Raw genomic sequence first — 7,578 nt, forward strand, 5'->3', positions numbered from 1 at the left:
TATTGATCATTATTTTCATAATATAATAATAATATTATTAGTCATGTGGATTGATGATGGGTTCTTAGTTCTAATTGTAAACCATTTTTAGTGTCTATAGTGAAGTGAAGTGAATTATATTTATGTAGAGTTTTTCTCAAGTGACTCAAAGTGCTTTACAAAGTATATATATATATACATATATATATATATATATATATATATATATATATATATATATATATTAGGGGTGGGCAAATTAATGCGTTAATTACGAGTTAACTCATAAATCTATTAATGCCGACAATTATTTTATCGCACATTTGCGTATGTTGTTTACATGCTTTTATTTTGTTAACGCCTTTTCTTAGCAAGATGGCGACGCCTCGGCGTGGAGGGGCTCTTGGTAAAGATGGAACATTTGGCAAAAATACCGAACAATTCTGCAAATTCCATGGCTGGCTTACAGCGTGGTCACTCCGGGATCACTTACGACCACCAGACAATTCTGAATGTGGATAGATCGGGCCGTTTTGGACTGAATGACACGTGCTTGCTAGACCGGCTAGCTAGCATGGGAATACTTTGCCGGCTACATCCAGCGGCTTGTGAAGCAGCGGAGTATATGTGTTGTCTGTCTATTTAGGAATAATGCAGACGAGGAGTGTTGGCTGAGTTCTTAACGTTTGCTTTCAGAGCGTGCATATCACAACATACAAGATGCTGTCATGGTGACACAACCTGCTGCTCGTCACTCCTGTTGCATGCTGGGTAGGGTAGTTCTTTTTTCCCTGGCTCATAACATCACCATATAGTACCATGTATATGCGTTCAGTTTATCAAAGCACCAAGCAAACAATCGGAACATTCCCATCATATCAATTCCTAGATATGGTCATAATTATTTTAAGTGCACTACGCAGAATAAACACAACATTATTAACATTGCTACTACGGATAATTTGATCAAAAATTCCCTAAAACAGCCCACTACCTATAATATAGGTTTTTTAAACATAAGATACCTGATTAAAAAAATCTTCCTGCTGTTACCTCAGAAATTGCCTGTTCAGATGTTATTATTGTGGCTCAGAGATTTGTATGTAGATTATATTTATTTTCCATAACAAACAGGATAACTTAAATACCCTGGCAGTGGCAATAAGCTTAAATGTTTGTATTTACATTTTTTGAGTTGATTTTCATAAAATATGCTATTTAACTGCTACTGTTTAACAAGGACTGATTTAAATTGTGTTTGCACAACAAATGTTTTGGCGCTTCTGTTCATGTGGGAGAATATTCCAATAAAGGTGCACTACACACTACTTTTGAATTCATTATTGGGCTTTGCGTATACAATGCAGTTAATCGCGATTAATCGGAGAAATAGTGCGATGAACTACGATTCAAATTTTTAATTGTTGCCCAGCCCTGATATATATATATATATACATATATATATATATATATATATATATATATATATATATATATATATATATATATATATATATATATATATATAAACTGAGATTGGCTCCAGAATCCACAGCAAAAGGGACAAGTGGTAGAAGATGGATGGATGGAATATGATAAAATCCCCTGAAGAGCAGGGAAACCTGCGGAACCGTCTTGTAAGGATGAAATAGCTTATGTGTTTTTTCCTGACCTAACGTGTATTCCGCTCCACCCTGGTATTGAGCACTGTATAACGGATAAACCCCAGCAACCTTGACTATATATATGTGTATATATGTATGTATAACATAGGCAAGACAAGCGTCATGTTCAAACACTGATGACATCTATTAAACAAGACAAGAAACAAGGAATTAAACAGAGACATAATTAAATTTGGCTCAATTAGGAGAAACACATACACCTGTACCCTTGTACAGTGTTCCACGCACTGACAAAAGATTGTACGCCTCCTCTTTTATTTGGACTTTCCCTGATTACATGGCAACAGCTGTTTTTAAGGGAGGGGGGTCGTAAACAGCCATCGCCTTTGATTAAAATCTGTTCAAAGAAAAGGTCGTCTGGAGGGGAGTGTGGTCCTGCTCCCTCTCCGCTTTGTAGTTCTCGGGTCAAGACAAAATCTTTCTGTGGATTACAATACATCAAAGAAACAGAACATCTTCCTGTTGCTTCCCATCCTACACAGTGGAGTTACAACCCTTCTTCCTGGTAGGATCAAAGACAGCTTTTGTCTTCTCGCCGGGAACTCATTGAAACACAAAGATTTCACAATTATTCTGACAAGTTTATAAGTGCAGTACAGGAATCGTAACTCAAAATAAATAAATTAAAAACATAAAAAAATCATCAATTACTATAAGAATCCAAATACATAATGATATATATTATAACTGTCATGCCTGTTAATCAGGTTTATGTTTGATCATGTTTATGTTTTGTTTTGGGCTTCACGGTGGGAGAGAGGTTAGTGCATCTGCCTCACAATACGAAGGTCCTGCAGTCCTGGGTTCAAATCCAGGCTCGGGATCTTTCTGTGTGGAGTTTGCATGTCCTCCCCGTGAATGCGTGGGTTCCCTCCGGGTACTCCGGCTTCCTCCCACTTCCAAAGACATGCACCTGGGGATAAGTTGATTGGCAACACTAAATTGGCCCTAGTGTGTGAATGTGAGTGTGAATGTTGTCTGTCTATCTGTGTTGGCCCTGCGATGAGGTGGCGACTTGTCCAGGGTGTACCCCGCCTTCCGCCCGATTGTAGCTGAAATAGGCGCCAGTGCCCCCCGCGACCCCAAAAGGGAATAAGCGGTAGAAAATGGATGGCTGGATGGATGTTTTGTTTTTGGACTCGTGTTTCCCGTTTTGCACTTCCTGGTTTTGTTTGTTTCCATAGATGCTCATTAGTTTCCACCTGGTCTCCAAGTCACGCCCCTGTCCTCAGCCTAACACCTGTTTCTAATCATAATCATAGTCACTATTTAAGTCATTTGCTTTCTGTTCCTCGGCCTGGGAACTATGCTTATATGCTACCTACATACCGACCTTCCTACCTTTTCTGCACCTCCTTCATGCCCTCGATCACCTGCCACACCCCTTGTTTTTGGTCACAGTAAGTGTTTTTTTTAGTTGTTCATAGCCATGCCATCGTGCTGTTTTGTTTATAGTTCATTGTTATTCATGCCATTGAGCAAGTGTTTTGGTTTCATGTTTATAGTTATAGCCTTGGTTCTAGTCTTTTGTTTCATAGCCCCTGTTTTTGTACCGCCATTGAGCCTGCCCTTTGTTTTCCCTATTTTTGTTTTGTAGTGTGTAAATAAATTAATCATGTACCTTAATTCACGCCTGGCTCGTCCCAAATTCCCTCTGCGTCGAAGAAGCAAAACGAATCTAAGTCAAAGTCCTGACAATAACAGTGCATTCCAAATAATGATATGTCTTGTCACCTATAACAGAAGAAGGATTATTTGTATCTGACACAGTTAAATAAAATAAACGTCTTGCTCAACCCATCATAGTAAATCATGGAATTGGAAATTGGCTGTTCCAGGGTCAAGCTGTGGCCACAGTAAAGTCTTTATTAGCCATAGTGTTTGTGTGCACGCTCGCCCGTCAACAATGTATGTGTCGCTCTTATCGCAGGAATGGAGGCTCTGTGGGGCCGCCACCGAGGCGACCATGAGCTGCAGGAATTTCAGCCTGATAAAAATTTCAAGTCCATGAGAAGAATGGAAAAAAAAAAAGGGGGATCCACTGATGAAGTGACACTTTAAAGTTCACTATTTTGCCTGGGCGAGGGTGAGATAAGGACCCTTGTCACGTTTTCTACAAGGACAAGAAGACATGTCTCCTCACAACATTCGAGTGCAACTTTTTCCACAAAAGGGCCACAGACTGACAAATCATATGATTTGGGGTCCGTTTTGGTACCTTCAAAACCAGTACAATATATATTTTTTTCCCTCCAAAAAACTGCAAATTCGGTAGATATTTTGTGTGAATGTTGAAGAGCCGAAGTCGAACTGAAATGCTAATCAGATAGCGTCAAGTTAATGAAAATGTGAGCAAAATTAGCTAAAATGCTAACAGTGCTACGTTAACAATAACTTGTTTACATTTCCCATTGTGTAAAACCGAAAAATGAGACTGTGTATATCTGCTAATTAGCTAAAAAAAAAAAATTGCATGCTAATGTAAGCATGCTAAAATGCGAACTTTAATGTACGTCAAGTATCAAAATAAATTATTTTGAGCTGTGTACCTGAGAAATGGGTTTTACAATGTTCGTTTGCTATGTTGGCCCTGTGATGAGGTGGCGACTTGTCCAGGGTGTACCCCGCCTTCCGCCCGATTGTAGCTGAGATAGGCGCCAGCATCCCCCGCGACCCTGAAAGGGAATAAGCGGTAGAAAATGGATGGATGGATGGGTTTGCTATGTTAGGTCGGATCAAGTAGCAAAACATGGCTGAGGTGTATACCTTCAAAATTAGCTTAAAAAACCCCACTACATACTAACAGGTATCATATGTCAAGCAACAAAATATATGCCACTGAGGTGTATACCTGTAAAATTAGCGTACTAATATTACAATGCTAACGATTGTGTAGCAAGCTGTCAAAAAATTAGCTGTGCGTGCGTGTGTGTGTGTGTATACATATATGTATATATGTGTGTGTGTGTATATGTGTATATATATATATATATATATATATATATATATATATATATATATATATACTTATTTGTTCAAAAAGTGGGGAACGTTTCCCAATCCTTGTTTATGAATGACTGAGCATTTTATGTAAGCTGCTTTTATACCCAATCATGGCACCCATCTGTTCCCAATTAGCCTTCACACCTGTGGGATGTTCCAAATAAGTGTTTGATGAGAATTCCTCAACTTTATCAGTATTTATTGCCACCTTTCCCAACTTCTTTGTCACGTGTTGCTGGCATCAAATTCTAAAGTTAATGATTATTTGCAAAAAAAATAAAATGTTTATCAGTTTGAACATCAAATATGTTGTCTTTGTAGCATATTCAACTGAATCTAGTTTGAAAATGATTTGCAAATCATTGTATTCCGTTTATATTTACATCTAACACAATTTCCTAACTCATATGGAAACGGGGTTTGTATATTTATAATTATATACATACACATTATTTATGTGTGTGTGTATGTATATGTGTATATATGTATGAATATTTATTTGTTTATGTATGTATGTATGTATATATGTATATGTATATGTGTTTGTGTGTGTATATATATATATATATATATATATATATATATATATATATGTATATATGTGTGTATATATATATACACGTGTGTGTGTGTATATATATATATATAAATATATATAATGTATATGTGTTTGTATATATAATAGTATTATCTATAATATGTAATAATAAAAATAGTATTTTTTTAATTGATTCCTATTAATATACATGTATATTTATGAATACATTTTTGGAAATTATTAATCGATTTAGAATCAAGATGAATAAGAATTGTGATTTGGACATGAATTCATTTTTTGGTGCATCCATAATATACAGTACTGTCTGTTTTTTTTTGTTGCCTTTTTACAAAATAAAAACAATAATAAAATCGGCCTCCACGCATCTTTTATTTGTCTGTGCGTGACCTTCAGCGGGAAATTCTTTAACACCTAATCGAATTTTTACAAAATTGTGTAACTTTTATTTTGAAAGGCCAACTTTCCACAGCCCCTTTTTACTGTCATTTTGAATTATGCAAAAAATTTACTAACGAGTCCCTCACCTGCTCTTTCATCCTTTTAATGACTTCGTCAACTTTTAGGCACCGAAACAGTGACTACATCTGTTGCCATGGCAACAAGGGCTCCATTTTTCTCCTCCAGGAATGCCATCGAATTCATTGTTTAAAAAACTGTAAAACGGAAGTTAAAAAAAACTCTGTGTGCGTGATCAGCGATTGAGAAAGTGGTCCAGGTGTCAATGCTTCTGTTTCACATTCGGGTTTCGCCTCTTTGGAGGACGTTCCATCACAACAAAGGTGAAAAGACCGACTCGTTAGCGTTTTTTTTATTTTTTATTTTATCGTTGTTTGCTTCTGTTGTGCTCGAGACAAAAGTGAAGAGCTGCGTGGAGAGCAGAGTGGTGTTGAGAAGTGATTTATGTAAGGTGACACCCCACACACACACACACACACACACACACACACACACACACACACACTCACTAGGCACGGACGCACGATGGCGGCTTATCGCGGCACAAGTGTGATGGAAGCAGGAGATGCTTCTATTTTTAAGAGCTGTGATGTGGAGTGAAGCAGACCGGACCGAGGAGGGTCTGCACTCTGTCACCGGTAGACCACGGACAAGCCACACGGCGTCAGACAGTGCTCGGCCACAATTTCAAAATAAAACACCCTTATGTTTGTAGTTTGTTTGTTTTTTTCTCGATCAGAGGTTGTGATGGTGTTCCACCTTAGTTTTTGCAGCAGATATTGGAACCTATCAAAATAAACTTTAAGACAAATGTAAATTGGCGCTTTAGTTTGGCGGAGAATTAATTTTTCTGTATTACAAATCCCGTTTCCATATGAGTTGGGAAATTGTGTTAAATGGAAATATAAACGGAATACAATGATTTGCAAATCCTTTTCAACCAATATTCAGTTGAATGCACTACAAAGACAAGATATTTAATGTTCAAACTCATAAACTTTATTTTTTTTTTGCAAATAATCATTAACTTACAATTTCTTGGCTGCAACACATGCCAAAGTAGTTGGGAAAGGGCATGTTCACCACTGTGTTACATCACCTTTTCTTTTAAAAACACTCAATAAACGTTTTGGGAACTGAGTAAACTAATTGTTGAAGGTTTGAAAGTGGAATTCTTTCTCATTCTTGTTTTATGTAGAGCTTTAGTCGTTCAACAGTCCGGGGTCTCCTCTGTCATATTTTACGCTTCATAATGTGCCACACATTTTCAAAGGGAGGCAGGTCTGGACTGCAGGCGGGCCAGGAAAGTAACCGCACTCTTTTACTACGAAACCACGCTGTTGTAACCCGTGGCTTGTCGTTGTTTTGCTGAAATAAGCAGGGGCATCCATGATAATGTTGCTTGGATGACAACATTTGTTGCTCCAAAACCTGTATGGACCTTTCAGCATTAATGGTGCCTTCACAGATGTGTAAGTTACCCATGCCTTGGGCACTAATACACCCCCATACCATCACAGATGCTGGCTTTTGAACTTTGCGCCTATTTTCCTCTTTGTTCCAGAGGACACCACGTCCACATTTTCCAAATATAATTTGAAATGTGGACTCGTCAGATCACAGAACACTTTTCCACTTTGCATCAGTCCATCTTAGATGAGCTCTGGCCCAGCGAAGCCAGCGAAAATCCTTGGTGTTGTTGATAAATGGGTTTTGATTTGCGTAGCAGAGTTTTAACTTGCACTTACAGATGTAGCAACCAACTGTAGTTACTGACAGCGGTTTTATGAAGTGTTCCTGAGCCCACGTGGTGATATCCTTTACACACTGATGTCGGTTTTTGATGCAGTACCGCCTGAGGGATCAAAGGTCCGTAATATCATCGCTTACGTGCAG

The sequence above is a fragment of the Nerophis ophidion genome, linkage group LG07 (genome assembly GCF_033978795.1).
Source record: "Nerophis ophidion isolate RoL-2023_Sa linkage group LG07, RoL_Noph_v1.0, whole genome shotgun sequence".
In the NCBI taxonomy this organism is placed as follows: domain Eukaryota; kingdom Metazoa; phylum Chordata; class Actinopteri; order Syngnathiformes; family Syngnathidae; genus Nerophis; species Nerophis ophidion.